At 40.2% G+C, this 15,763-nt stretch overlaps 1 protein-coding gene across 1 annotated transcript in view; it reads left to right on the forward strand.

The window, feature by feature from the left end:
- Positions 1–437: 437 nt before the first annotated feature.
- STMN4 (stathmin 4) overlaps positions 438–15,763 on the forward strand; it is a 47,447-nt gene continuing 32,121 nt past the window's right edge. Inside the window, exon 1 of the mRNA XM_070946991.1 lies at positions 438–478. The gene's annotated coding sequence lies outside the window, so the exon portion shown is untranslated. The remainder of the gene's footprint in view (positions 479–15,763) is intronic.

The raw sequence follows: 15,763 nt of genomic DNA on the forward strand, positions 1-15,763 counted from the left end.
TGGAGCTGCTTTGCCTGGAATACATGCTGTGCATTAATTTTCCCGCTACAGTATACAATGCATTATATACAGATTGGTGCCCTCTATTTTTTGGGTTTAAAAAAAGTATTTTTTTTTACTAACTGTAGCACTATTTCTGAAATCTCATATAATGTAAGATTTTTGGCTTGGTGTTCAATTTTGGACTGCTCTAAAATTTCCTGGGCAGCAGAATAGGCCAAAGCAACTTTCAGAGCTGTCTTCACAGCTGACCAGTCTAAATGCAAGCTAGCTGAAGTAGGTTTCCAACAATATCTGATGTGGACGTTGTCACATATTGAATCAAATCCTCTAATTCTTCTCTGCCACAGCAAATCTCTGGGAGAACAGAGAGAAGGAGTAACCGCTGACCAAGGAAGAAAGAACTGGCTTTTAAGAGGTAAAGGAGAAGCAGAGGCAATTCTTGTTTCAGGAGTCTTGTTTATTTCTATAGAAATAGGTAAGCGTTTAGATAAAAATTTGCTATTAGCATTTTGATTTGATATGAGTGAGCTAAATCTTTATTGTAATCTTGTGTTTATGTCTCTAAATAAAATGATTAATGTATAATTCCCACAGTTGTCATGTATTTTGGATTGTGTTCAAGAATCTAGCTTTACAGGCATTAAATGATCACCATGTAAACCTGCAGCTGAACATGAATAGAAGAGAATATTTGTAGCCCAGAATTGAACCGTGGGATCCTTGGGGCTCTCTGAGCTTAGTTGTTTTCTCACAGATGTTTCATTACCAAACAGTGCCTGATGATGTTACCTAGTTTGGTAATGAAATTTCTGCAAGAAAATAAACTCAGGATCCAGGATCCTGCAGCTGAACAGCGAAGTGCTCAATCCTAACAGATAGTCTGATAGGAGCAATTGTCTTGTTTCCCTTGAAATTTGGGAGCTCTGTAAATTACCTTTTTTCTCAGAACTGTTAATATTTAAAGTTTAAAAGGGCTGCTTCATTGGAGTTTTTTTTTCTTTTTTAAATAAAGTTTAATTTTGTCTATACCCCATGAGATTGGTCTATCTCCAAAGATAGAAGGGTTAAACCTCCGGTTATTTGGGTGGCAGATGCCCAGGAGATTATGTTATAGCAATTATACTTTAAAAAAAAAACCCTTTTACCTAGTAATTGTCACGAAGTCAGACAAGATATAGAAGCACTGTATTTCTCATATGCCAAGGTTAAGGGGAATAATAACAAGTGAGACACTGTCTAGAAAATAGTTTGTGGCAATGAGAACTAATCCAAGGACAGGAAGCCAGGTCTGAGCGTGAATCAAAGGGCTTTTAGGAGGGGAGGTTCTGTCTAGGTGTTCAGCTGAGTTGCTACAATGTCACAAGATATTTATTTGGTTTTAGATTAGCTTGTTGTATGATCCCAATAACAGTAATTGGGTTCATACAGCATCAGGTCAATTGAAGACCTAGCAACTGCACTAGCCAAAACATGCTAGGCTTGTTAGGTTTATCTGGTTTTTAATGGAATGCTATATTGTGCAAATTCAGCTTGAAGGCTCAGTGTAGAATGGAATGAGAAAAATTGACTGATTTAGTAACCAAGGTAAATGTGTTGTGTGGTATAAATCTGTCTATTATGGTTTAGAAGGTTCTGTGAATTAGGCATGTACTTCTAAACCTGAGGACCTTTATTCCCATAAAACTTTTTGAGGCTTTTGCCTCAGTCTAAGATTACCTCTTCATTGGTCAAGATCTACTGTACATATCTAAGAACTCTTTTTCATACCAAGAAACCTGAATAGACATTGATGAAACAGCTACATTTTCCCTCTCTTCATCCCTCCCCATTTCACCTCTATGGTTGAATAATTTTATCTACATACAGAGTTCTTGCACCAATTATCAATTTTATACCAATTATAAATTTTATAATTGGCTGGTGTTGCTTCAGCATGGATTTTGATCTTTTCTTAATTTGAACACATTAACTATCCCCTAACCCCACCAGTGCTGTGTCTGTCTAATCCTGTTAGAACTCCTAATTTAATCTTAGGAGGGGAGTGAAACCTTATTAGAATTGCTGGCAGGCAGCAATATCTGACTGCTGCCATATTTTGAAACCCCAAATTACAGAATATGAGAATTAAATGCAAAACCGCCAGAGGATTTGAGTTGTGCCAAGTAGTTTATTTAGCTGATAAAGTATTTGTTCTTCAGGTAGCCTGGTCCAAAACATGTAGAACTTTATGGCTCAATCTCAGAATGGTGAACGGAAATACAGATAGTTCTTGACTTACATGAAATACTGATAGTCCTTGATTTACAACAGTTCATTTAGTGACCATTCAGAGTTACAATGGCAACTACTGCAACATCCCTGTTGTCACATGATCAAAATTTGGATGCTTGGCAACTGGTTCATATGTATGACAGTTGCAGTATCCAGGAGTATGATAATCTTTTGCAACCTTCTGACCAGCAAAATCAATGGGGAAGGCAGCTTCACTTAACAGCCATGTTACTAACTTAACAACTGCAATGATCCACTTAACAACTATGGCAAATAGTGAGGCAAAACTCACTTAACAAATGTCTCACTTAAGAACATACATTTTGGGCTCAGTTATGGTCGTAAGTCAAGGACTATTGTACATTGACAGTCACCACAGTTGCAGAATGCAGCACTTTGATCCCTATTTCCTACCAATTCAGGTGGCTGCATTCTGTCACAGATAACGGATTCTTGATTTAGCAATTTACAGATGACCATGACAGCATCAACTGAGATAAATCAGATGTCTTGTAGCTTCACTATAGAAAAACTACAGAAAAACCAGGAAGGAAGGAGATGGAAATGGAGGGCTGAGGCGGAGTTGGGAGGGAGGACAGCTAGAGGCTTTCTTCATGTAATCATCTAGTAGAATTCCTCCTTCTCTCTAAAATAGCAGAAAAGATATAGCAATTAAACTCCCATCACCAACTCATCTCCTCCTCCTGATGCACCAGCACAGAAGGAGATTTATGGGGCTAGAAATAGACTCAGTAGTTCTCATTGGCTCTGATCGGAGAATATTATGTCATCGTTACCCAGTCAGGATAGTTCACCTTCCTATCGGACAGATGTCGAAGGCTAGCTGAGAATTAATTCCTTTGTGCTTCTGGAAGCTGCTTTGGGTATTTCTAAAATGTATAGTTCAGTATCTTATGCAAAACTAGAAAATTTTGGAAAATTCAAATTAAGGACTTTGTATAATTGAACTCTTTTTCTGACACTACTGGTGGAGAAAATTTTTTGGAATGTTGAAACTGGGAAAACAAAGAATTATTCTGCAATACGGTCTCCTTTGTGTACTGATTTTATGTGGTGTTCTATACCCTCTTTCAGGCGGTTCATTTTCTGATTTATGGTTATGCAATCATTAAATACAGTTCTATCTAAATTCTCCATTTCAGTTAAACTGTCTAACAACCACTCCTTTTAATGCCTTTTTCTCCCTTTCTTTCCTGAAAAGAGGTTCAACCATATTGGTTCGTGCAGTGGCACTGCCTGTGCTCTTTACTGACACCTCGGCTTTTGTGATATAAATCTCAACAAAGGAAAACCGAACACGTGTTGCGGGCTTGCGGTTTTAACTGCAAAGGGGCCGCAACTAGTGCTAAATTCTAACAATGCAGAAATGTTGGTCCTGTTGTGCACAAACGTCCATCCATTTTCAATGACATTTAAAATATTTTTATAGTCTGGCGATATTTGAATTCTCATAGATGTGAAAAAGTAATTAAGAAATATTAGATGAATGAAATCCTCATCTAAAGCTAAACCTTTGAAAGCTAAGTTCTGTGCTGGATTGATCAAAGATCTTTCTCAATCAGCTTTCCATTCCCACACTGTCCGCTGTACCAGTGGGAAATTCCCAAACAGGAAACGAGAGCCAGTGAGGTGTAATAGTAAATAGTTGAGTTTGAGACAGGAGAAACTAAAGGCCAATTTTATCATCAATTATGAAAGCTGGCTGAATTTAGACCAGTCACTATTATGCAACCCAATCTACTTTATAGGATTCTTGTGACAAAACATGGGAGGAGGGAGTGGATCCCTTAGGATCTTGGAGGAAAGACAGGATATACTGTAAAGTAAGTCAAATGATTAATGACAATAATAGTGACCTCATACCTCAGTAAGAGTGGCCTCATGTCGTCTGTTCTCCAGTAATCAGAATTGAGAGAAAATATTCAGCCACTGATATCCCTTATGAGTTTATAAATTTGTGTAGTTTTGGGGTTACACAAACCCAACAGCTTTTTGGGCAGTTGTGCTACTATCATTATTCCTTCCTGGCTGCTGCTAGAGAAAAGTGCATGCAATTTATACAATTGGGGAGAATCATGTGGGAATTTTCCATTGGTTCTGTGAAATTGCATAATTATGAAATCACTAAAGTTGGATTATCTTTGGGTGGGACAATGTCCCAATGTAGAGAACAGAGGGAATGAACCTGAAGACAGAAAGAAGAGCTACCGCCAAAACATGGTCAGATAATAGGAGCTTGAGCTCGGGCCAAGAAAGAAACAGACAAACCCCTTGTCAGCTTCTCGAGGTAGTCCAAAAAGAAGCAGAAACCATGGGTACTAAGACTACCTTCATTGTGAAGTTACAGTGACAGAATCCTCCTACAAGTCTGAAAGTATTTCTCCCATCCTTTACTTTTACTTTCCAGAAAATTAGGGAGGGTCTCTTCTGAGGCGCTTCCACATATCCTCCTATTTCTGCAGGCTGAGATGCCTTTTGCATGATGTTGTCTAGTCTGCAGCTCTTCCTCCTGTCTCCCAAGGTTATTCCTACATAGCATCACAAAGATAAAGTGAGTGAATGGGAAGCACATTCAGACTTGAAAGTTACTATAAAAAAAGGCAAAGGTTTCCCCTGTCCAGTCATGGCTCTAGAAGGGGGTGCTTATCTCAGTTTCCTAGGCAAGGGAGCCAGCGTTGTCCAAAGACACTTCCGTAGTCATGTGGCTGGCGTATACAATGTTATTACCTTCCCACCAAAGTGGTACATATTTATTTTAGTTGCATTTGCTGTTGAACTGCAGGAGAAGGTTGGCAGGAGCTGGAGCAAGTAATGGGACCTCACCCCATCACGCTGTACTTGAGTCTCAAACTGCCAACCTTCCAGTCAACGAGCCCAGTGTCTTAACCACTAGGCTACCATACCCCATTCTGTTACTATTACAATAAAAGTACTTCTGACCTACATGGCATCAGTTTCTAAGTCAGGCCTACCTTGTTTGGCTGACGCCCAGTCGTGTTCCCAGGGAGGTGTGAAAGTTGGCCATATGGTAGATGGAGAATCACAATATATGCTGACATTGCATGCATGTTTAAAAAACGCTGTGGTTTTTAATGCAATGCTCCACGATTTAAAATAAAAAAAAAATCGCTGCTGATTTTGTTTACCTCCCTATTTCTTCTTGTGTACGCTTCATATACAGTTGATATTCCATCCCTCCTTAGGAACAACCCCTTTGTAAAGTTGACCAGGTGTCAAAAGCAACACATGGAAATTTTTCCAAGAGGAATTCTCACACTTACAAAGGTTTGTCAAACTGAGCATTCCACTATTTGCCTCTACTGTATATTCTGCATAAACTATTAGGGAGGGGCTGACTTCAACCTTTTTCTCTATTATGTGAAAATATTATTTTGACATAATATCCAGACTAAGTTTTACTCCTCTGGAATGCACCCTTCCCTCCTGGGAATCCACCTCCTCATTCCCTTCCATTGCATCTAGCAAAGTGCTGAAGTGCTAAAGAAATACACATTTGATGTATTTAAAAAAAAAAATACAGAAAAGCAATTCCTTTCTTAACCAGCAGTTCTTCAGAGGAAAAGAGGAGCTAAGAAATGCTGGTTAAGAAATCAATTATTTTTCTATGTTTTTTTTAAAAAATACATCAAATGTGTAGAAATGAAAGTGAACCATGGTCATTGTTCAAAACCAGTCCAGATTTATAAAGGGAAAATGTCAGTGGTGAAATACAAATTTTTTTACTACTGGTTTTGTGGGCGTGGCTTGGTGGGCATGGTGTGGCTTGGTGGGTGTGGCAGGGAAGGATGCTGCAAAATCCCCATTCTCACCCCACTCCAGGGGAAGGATACTGCAAAATCCCCATTCCCTCCCCACTCCTGGGGGAAGGATATTGCAAAATCTCCATTCCCACCCCACTCTGGGGCCAGCCAGAGGTGGTATTTGCCGATTCTCTGAACTACTCGAAATTTCCACTACTGGTTCTCCAGAACTTGTCAGAACTTGTTGGATTTCACCCCTGGAAAATGTGCTAAATAACAATCCTGGAATCCTGTTTACCAAAGGATGTGAGCCTTCCTCCATTCTAGATCTCAATCTCCTCTTGAATATCCCCAAAAAAGTGTTGAACTTTTTGACCCCGCCAAAGAGCACAGAATACAAATATGGAAAAATATTGCTTTAGGGGTAAATGTTCTCAAAAAAGAAAGCAAAGGAACACATATTGTACAGCTAGGACAAATACTAAGGTTTAAAAATACTCAAGTCCTGGTATGATATCTATATTAGCTGTACTTCTGTTAGAAAAGAATAACAGAGTTGGAAGGGACCTTGGCGGTCTTCTAGTCCAACCCCCTGCTTAGGCAGGAAACCCTACACCACTTCAGATAAATGGTTATCCAACATCTTCTTAAAAACTCCCAGTGTTGGAGCATTCACAGCTTTTGGAGGCAAGTTGTTCCACTGATTAATTGTTCTAACTGTTGGAAAATTTCTCCTTAGTTCTAAGTTGCTTCTCTCCTTGATTAGTTTCCACCCATTGCTTCTTGTCCTGCCTTCAGGTGTTTTGGAGAATAGCTTGACTCCCTCTTCTTTGTGACAGCCCCTCAGATATTGGAACACTGCTACCATGTCTCCCCTAGTCCTTCTCTTCATCAAACTAGACATGCCCAGTTCCTGCAACCGTTCTTCATATGTTTTAGCCTCCAGTCCCCTAATCATCTTTGTTGCACTAAAGTCAATAGATGGGATATCTTATTAGGACCTTTCTTGATCAATAAAAATAAAAAAGCAAACATCGGAATAGAATAAAAGAAGTTCATAATAAGCGCATATATTTTATAATAAATCTAAAAATGATACCTCTAAAGGAAATCCACCTTGACATCCTTAGGAAGAACAAATGCTGAAGATGAAACTCAAATATTTTGGCCACCAAATGAGAAGAGGATTCATTGGAAAAGCCCTAGATGTTGGGAAAATTGAAAGCAAAAGGGGAAGGAGAGGCAGAGGATGAGATGGTTAAATGGTGTCATCGACGCAATGAACATGAATTTGGGCAATTCCGGGAGACAGTGGAGGGCTGGGAGTCCTGGTGTGCTGTGGTCCATGGGGTCACGAAAAGTTGGACACAGTTTAACAACTGAACAACAACAAAAATGATACACATTGCCATTTTTCTTTTTATATCCAAATCTTTATAGCCATAGCACTTAGACTTATATACCGCTTTACAGTGCTCTACAGCCCTCTCTAAGTGGTTTACAAAGTCAGCATATTACCCCCAACACTCTGGGTCCTCATTTTATCGACCTTGGAAGGATGAGTCAACCTTGAGCCTGGTGAGATTTGAACTGCCAAATTGCAGACAGCTGGCAGCCAGGAGACATACTGCAGTACTGCACTCTAACCACTGCGCCACCACGGCTCATATAATATAATGTGCAGTGGTGGGTTTCAAAATTTTTTACTACCGGTTCTGTGAGTGTGGCTTGGTGGACGTGGCTTGGTGGGCATGGCAGGGGAAGGTTACTGCAAAATCCCCATTTCCTCCTGGTCAACTGGGACTTGGGAGGCAGAGAATAGATGGGGGTGTGGCCAGTCAGAATTTTTACTATCGGTTCTCCGAACTACTCAAAATTTCCGCTACCGGTTCTCCAGAACTGATCAGAACCTGCTGAAACCCACCTCTGATAATGTGCCCATTTATAAATAAAAAATAACTAGAAACCTTGATCTCTAATCATGCTGGGATGGTATTAGTTTTTATGCAAATAATGAAAAAACAACTGGTTAATCTTATTAGTGTTTCTTAGGTTGTATGTTTATATATGTGCCTGTGTGTGAACCAGATAGTTACACAAACCAATTTCTTGGGCAGAAAATTAAATGTTTTTCAAAGGAAAAAAATTCTATTAAGATTCTCAGTCATCCAGATCATGGTTGTCCCAAAGCTGCTTTTTTCAAGAGGCAACTGGACTTTTCTTTGAAGACATTTCGCTTCTCATCCAAGAAGCTTCTTCAGCTTCTTCTTCAGAAAAAAGCACCGTTGGGACAAAAGGAAAAAAAAATTTCTGATAGAAGATATGGTATTAAGACCTATCTAATGTTTATTTTAGTTTTAATATTGCGATAGAGGAAAGATAAATATTTGAATAAATTATTAATACAAGAAAAAATGCAATGGCAGAAGGCTTTCTAGATTAATCACATTAGAGGACACAGTTAACAGTAATCAATCCAATAATGAGCAACTACACTGTTAAAAACCACAATTGCTCAGCAGATCTGATAATTTATACTAAAACATGCAAGAATATAATTCATTAATTTATAGCAAGAGGCCAATAAAACAATGCACAAAAAAAGCAGGATACAGGGAATTAGTAATAAATCTCTAAAGATGCAAAAAATAGAATAACATAAAAATAATTTAAAAAGACAAATAAAAGATAGATGTGAAAGTTCAGTGCACCCTTAACCTGCATAAGAATGAAATGCATTGCAACTGAGCAAATTCCTCATTTGCCTCATTCCTGGGAATTGCAGTGGAGAAGTCAGCAGGTAAAAAGTAAATAACTTTTAATTTCATATCAGCTTGATCTCCTCACACTGAGCACAACACAGAAAGCAGTTAAATAAAACATGTCTTACTGATTTGTTATTGCAGAGTTGGAAAACATGCAGAAACATTGTGCATTGGGCATATTGTGTTGTATCTCCCAGCATTTGGGGTAAAGCATTAAACTTTGCTTTTCTCTTCTCCGAGTAGCAGAAATATAGCGGTAATTGGGGTATGTGAAAGTAGTATGGAAGAAGTCCCTGAGACAGTAGGGTGGACTTTCAGATCTGTCTTTATCTAGTTCAAGGATGCTTTACTCAGGTTTTTGCATGGATTTGCCTTTTCCAAATCGTAGCAGGACTAGAGCAGAAAAGCCACAGAAGGACAAATTGTTGGCAATAATCTTCCAAGTGGAAGTATCCTTATTTACGAAAACCAGTCGGGCCAGCAATTTGCCCCAATTGCTGTATTTTAGCCAGTATTTCAGATGACAGATCCTCATTTGAGGCGCTAGAAAGGGGCATCCACGTTTTAGCCAAAAAAATCACATTCTGATTGGATTGAGAGACCCATAATAAACTTCTGATGAGTTTAGATCAAGAATAGAATAGAATAACAGAATTGGAAGGGACCTTGGAGGTCTTCTAGTCCAACCCCCTACTTAGGCAGGAAACCCTATAACCGTGATGGCGAACCTATGGCATATGTGCCAGAGGTGGCACGCAGCACCCTCTTTGTGGACATGTGAGCCGTCACCCCAGTTCAGCTCCGCCATGCATGCTGTTAGGGTGTGTGTAAAAAGTATTTGTTGCTTGTGCAACGAGCAGAGCAGAATCACACAGGGAAGGAGATAAACGTGCAGCTCGTGTGAGAAAAATACTTTATATACAAGATAATAAGCAGTCTCGGTGTAGGTAAAACAGTCCAAGGTCATAAACAGTAATATCAGTCCAGTAAGTATCTTCCTTACCAAAGCAAACAGACTTTAGTAACTCTCGGTATACAGTACCATATAACAATCCAGTCTAACACCAATCAGCAGAAAGACGCAGGAAGCAACAGGAACAATCAGGAACAATCAGGAACAAAGAACGCTTCTCTGCGCTGCTTATTTATGCACTGTAGCCTAATTACAGGGTTCAGCAAACCCTGATTACGTGGCTCAGTTGTTTCTTAAAGAAACAGATATATTGCCTGACCAACAAGTTAGGAGTAAGCTACAAGCTGAACCTAACACATGCACACATGCCTCCCTCTGGCCAGCTGGTCTTTGGGTCTCTGCTGCACATGCGCGGGGGGCAGGGCGTGTGCAGGGGGCTGCGAACGCATGCGTAGGGTGGAGCGCATGTGCGCATGCGTTGCATTTTGGGGGCTTTGGACACTCGGTCCAGAAAAGGTTAGCCATCACTGCCCTATACCATTTCAGACAAATGGTTATCCAATCTCTTAAAAACTTTCAGTGTTGGAGCATTTACAACTTCTGGAGGCAACTTCTTCCACTGATTAATTGTTCTGTCAGAAAATTTCTCCTTAGTTCTAAGTTGCTTCTCTCCTTGATTAGTTTCCACCCATCGCTTCTTGTCCTGCCCTCAGGTGCTTTGGAGAATAGCTTGACTACCTCTTCTTTGTGGCAGCCCCTGAGATATTGGAACACTGCTATCATGTCTCCCCTAATCCTTCTTTTCCTTAAACTAGACATACCCAGTTCCTGCAACTGTTCTTCATATGTTTTACCTCCAGTCCCCTAGATCAGATGGCTTTCAAAATGCAAATACAGGTAGTCCTTGATTTGCAACCATTTGTTTAGTGACAGTTCTACAACGGGTCCTTGCAGTTACTACTGTCACTGCGTCCCCACAGTCAGATTGTGAAAATTCAGGTGTTTGGCAGACAGTACGTATTTACAATAGTTGCAGTTTTCTGGAGTCATGTAATTGCCATCTACAATTTGTTTTCGACAAGCAGAGTCAATGGGGAAAGGCAGATTCATTTAACCCATGTGTGATTTACTTAACACCTGCAGTGATTCACTTAACAATTGTTTTAAAAAGGTTGTAAAATTGGGGATGACTCACTTAATAACCGTCTTGTTAAGCAACAGAAATTCTGATCCTAATTATGGTTGTAAGTTGAAGTGTGCACTAAATTGGACACCAAGGAACAGTAGGCTCAACACCTTAGCACTGAAGATATTAATGGCTACCTGGAGCAATATATTCCCATTGAAGCCAGCTAATCTCATGACTACCAAGGCAGTTTTGTAAGATCAGACTGTGAGCTGTCAGGTTTGCCATATCCAGAAAGTGGAAATAGATGCCGAGATATTTAAATACTTTCACTAGCTCAGTGGGACAGGTACCAATTTCACATACCTGCTGGCTATATTGCTTGGGGAAAATCAACACTCTCATTTTTGAATAATTTGTTTGAAGTTTCCTGATTTGGCAATGTGCAGCCAAGCCCTGATGGCTATGTTGGAGTCCAGTTGGTTGAGGGAAGAGAATAGTTATTTTTTCAGCATAGAACAGTGAAGGCTAACTTTTTACAGACTGAGTGCTGAAAGTGCATGCGTGAGTGCGCAAATGCACTCACACGAGGCCGAACCCCCAAAATACATGCGCAGCCCCCATGCATGTGCCCCGCCCCTGCGCATGCACGTATGGCCCCCTGCATGTGCCCTACACATGCACCCTGCTGCCCTGCATTCGCATGTGCCCCCTGCATGTGCCCTGTGCCTGCGCATGTGTGCCATGCCCCTGCATCCTGTCCCCCGCGCATGCACAGCAGAGACCTGAAGACCAAACGGCTGGCAGAAGGCATGTGCGCATGCACAGCGGAGCTGAACTGGGGCAACGGCTCACGTGCCATCAGAGAGGGCACTGCGTGCCACTTCTGGCACACGTGCCATTGGTTCGCCATCACAGGAATAGAGTATAGAAATTAGTCTTCAATTTGGGGCTGATAAAAGTCTTATTTGAAAAGCCCAAACTATCACAATAATGTACACGTGATTTTTTTTTTAAAGGGAGGGATGTATTCTTCTTGAAGCCTCCCTGTTGTGTGGAGACTGGTGCTGTCAAAATACTGCTGCTATTACTTTAACTTTCATGGAACTACCTTCATCTGTAGGCAGCAGAGGGAATGACTTTGAAGGATAGGAGGAAAAGCTGCTACCAAGGCAGTGGTCAGATAAAAGGGGCCTGAGACTGGGCCAGGATAGTAATATGAATACATGCCTCAAACAAGCCATCTTAAAAGTAGCCACTTTGGCCTTGACATGGTACATTCTTTACTTATGCAGAATTTTGAGGGTTTGGCTGTAAGAGTCCTTAGTACAGGAATAGCATTATCTTTAAGCAGTGGTGAAATCCAGTAGGTTCTGAATGGTTCTGGAGAACCGGTAGCAGAAATTTTGAGTAGTTCGGAGAACAGGCAAATATCACCTCTGGCTAGTCCCAGAGTGGGATGGAAATTGAGATTTTGCAGTATCCTTCCCCTACGACACCCAACAAGCAAGCCATGCCCAACAAGCCATGCCCAACAAGCCACGCCCACAGAACAGGTAGTAAAAAAATTTGGATTTCACCACTGTCTTTAAGTGATTCTTGAGCAAGCTGCAGTAATTTGAATAGCTAAAAGAGTCTATTCCCAAACTCCTCTTGTTATGCCTTTATCTTCCGTATAATAATGGCAAGATGAAGTAGGTTGTTAGATACATTTTATGCATTATAATGTAGGAATTTGTCATTAAGTCCCTCATTTGTCTAGCATTAAAACTATCAGCTAAAATCAAAGCTCAAATCCTATATAGAATCCCAAAATAAGTTCTAGGAGGTACTGTTTTGAAAAATTAGCTAGGAGGGTGCTTTGGAGGGGAATATTGACATTAATCAATGGAAGACAAACCCCGATTACTCAGGTAATATCCAGGAAGGTACACATTGTTGGCTTAGAAGTAATTGCTTAAGGTTTGGATGAGATCAAGGTAGTTATGCCCTCTAGGAATGCCCTTCTTCAAATTACAGGAAGTGAAAGGGAATAAAACAATTCAAAGTCACAAATTCTTGCTTCTATATTTCCTGAAGAAAAAAAACAGGCTGCTGGCTGTTGAAACTGGCTACATTTCAGTTTGTCAGTACAAGTAGTCCTCGACTTATGACTGTAATGAAACCTTGTCCATCATAGTCATAAGTCATAACAGTTGTAAAATGAGTCAACCATGTGACCAACCCTATTTTATTGCAGTCATTAAATCAAACCAGTGGTTCTGTATAAGCCAGTTTTGCCAAAACCCAGAAATAAATGTTGGCTTTGGGAGAACCATCATTAAACACAGTCACGTGGCCATGGGATGCTGTAAACAGGCATAAATATGGGCTGGTTGCCTAGCACCCGTCATGTAACCTTGGGGGATGGGGTTGGGACAGCCTTTAGAACTTAGAAACTGGGCCGTAAGTAATCCCAGGGAGGTCCATCATAACTTCAAATGATTGCTAAGTGGTTGGTTGTAAATTGAGGACTATCTATAGAGTGTGATCAGGAACTGGTTGAGAGGATATACATATTGCTATACCTGAGTTGGAAAACTTGGAATGGACTTCTTGAGGTATAAAGGAAGCATCCCCAGCTGAATTGCTGCTGAACTGTGGCCCAGAGCAGCTGCTGGAATAGCAGCTAATATTATTTGCATTTTTGCAGAGGAAATGTGATGTTTGTGGGTCAGTGGCTCCTGTAGTCCAGCGAGGATGCACGATCAGGCAAAGTAGGAGAAGAATGAGGTAGAGGTACAAGAGTGAATGTTGGCAGATAGGAATTTCGCAAGCAATTCATCATCAGAGTTTACAGTAATAGAACTTGTATTAGGTCATCTATTCTACTCATGAAAGAGTGGGTGTGCTCAGCAGTTAAAAATGCTGAGCTTGTCAGCTGGAAAGCTGACAACCTGGGTTCGAGTCTTGAGTGTTGCGCAATGGGGTGAGCTCCCATTCCTGCCTCAGCTCCTACCCACTTAGCAATTTGAAAGCATGCAAATCTTCACTCTGTCAAGGACCTTGGAGTACTCATCTCAAATGATCTAAGTGCCAGAGCTCACTGTAATAGCATTGCCAAAAAGGCAATAAGAGTTGTTAGCCTAATTTTGCGTATCTTCTCCGGTAATATTGAACTGCAAACTAGGGCATACAAAACTTTTGCTAGACCAATTCTTGAATACAGCTCATCTGTCTGGAACCCACACTGCATATTGGACATTAATACAATTGAACAAGTCCAGAGATATTTCACGCGAAGAGTCCTCCACTCTTCTGATCGCAACAGAATACCTTATGCCACCAGACTTGAAATTTTGGGCTTAGACAATTTAGAACTTTGCCTTCTTCAGTCTGACCTAAGCGTAATACATAAAATCATCTGCTACAATGACCTACATGTCAATGATTACTTCAGCTTCAACCACAACAACAATACACGAGCACACAATAGATAGAAACTTAAGGTAAACTACTCCAAACTTGATTGCAGAAAATACAACTTCAGTAACAGAGCTGTCAATGCCTGGAATTCACTACCTGACTCTGTGGTTTCTTCCACAAACCCCCAAAATTTAACCTTAGACTGTCTACTGTCGACATCACCACATTTCTAAGAGATCTTTAAGGGGCGTGCATAAGTGCACCAGTGTGCCTACCATCCCTGTCCTAATGTCCACTTTTATTCGTATCCATTTCATGTATTCATAATAATGTTTATACTTATATCTGTTATCTAATATATGCTTGATGAAAATAAATAAATAAATAAAAATAAAATAAAATAAATAAAAATAAAATGCAAGTAAATTAATAGGTACTCCCTTGGTTGGAAGGTAACAGTTTTCCATGCACCTTTGATGTATAGCCATGAGCTGGCCACATGACCACAGAAAATGTCTTCAGACAACATTGGCTCACTCAGTCAAGAAACGGAGACGAGCCCTAGAGTCAGACATAACTGGACCGAGAATCTTACTCTTGAAGCAGAATTCCTTTGGTAGCTGGGTAACTTTGCAAGTTTTCTTTGGGGAGGACACTGGAGCTGAGAGAGTTAAATGGTCCTTGAGCAAGTAACTGATATCTGTGTTCAAGGTTATCTTATCTTCTGGTTGATATTTTGGAAAGTAATTGTGTTTGAATAAGATTTGGTACAGCACCTTTGTTTTATGTTAGATAGCCAAACTTTGATGTTCAAGTCACAAAAAACATGCTTCGGGTAGGTTTAAAAGGACTCCAGATATTTTGAGTAGCAGGAGTAGGATAATTGAAGTTTTGAATTTAATTAAAATTTTGCAATTAATGAATTTAGGAAGCCATTCTGTTGTTTCTGAGTCTCTATGGAGACTAGTGCTCATAGCAACTGCCACAAAGCGAGAATGGCTGACTATCGGTGTCGGTTGCTAATGTTGTTTCTAAGAAGAAGTTTGATCCAAGTTGGTTGTAGAGAAATTAGATGAAATGTCAGACAGGATGGAGTAAGTGTGTTTCATTGTGATCTGTGGTCACTTTAGTTTCTCCAAGGAGCAATAAATTGCCCCTTCCCCAGCTATAAAAATAGCCTTTCAGTTGTCCAGCAGTCAGGAGAGTAACTTAAAAGGTTGTATATAGCATCATATTTTTTTGTCGGTGGCTATAAGATTCAGATAGATCGAAAACACACTGTCAGCTTTAAAAAGAAAAAAAACCCCACCATTTTACCAGCAATTCAGGTTGAGTGGCTGTTAAATTCTTGGTCAGATCTTCTGTGATGGAGCTGTTCAGTAGGTTATTTGACAAAGGGTCTACTTTCCAAGGAGAGGGTTCATTTTTTATAGCTCTATAGGTCTTTAGGTTCATTTTCTGTTAAACTTAGAAGGACAGGGGGGTTATTTGGGGTGAA

The sequence above is a fragment of the Pituophis catenifer genome, unplaced genomic scaffold, assembly GCF_029215685.1.
Source record: "Pituophis catenifer annectens isolate HBS135680 unplaced genomic scaffold, rPitCat1.0.hap2 SCAF_1, whole genome shotgun sequence".
In the NCBI taxonomy this organism is placed as follows: domain Eukaryota; kingdom Metazoa; phylum Chordata; class Lepidosauria; order Squamata; family Colubridae; genus Pituophis; species Pituophis catenifer.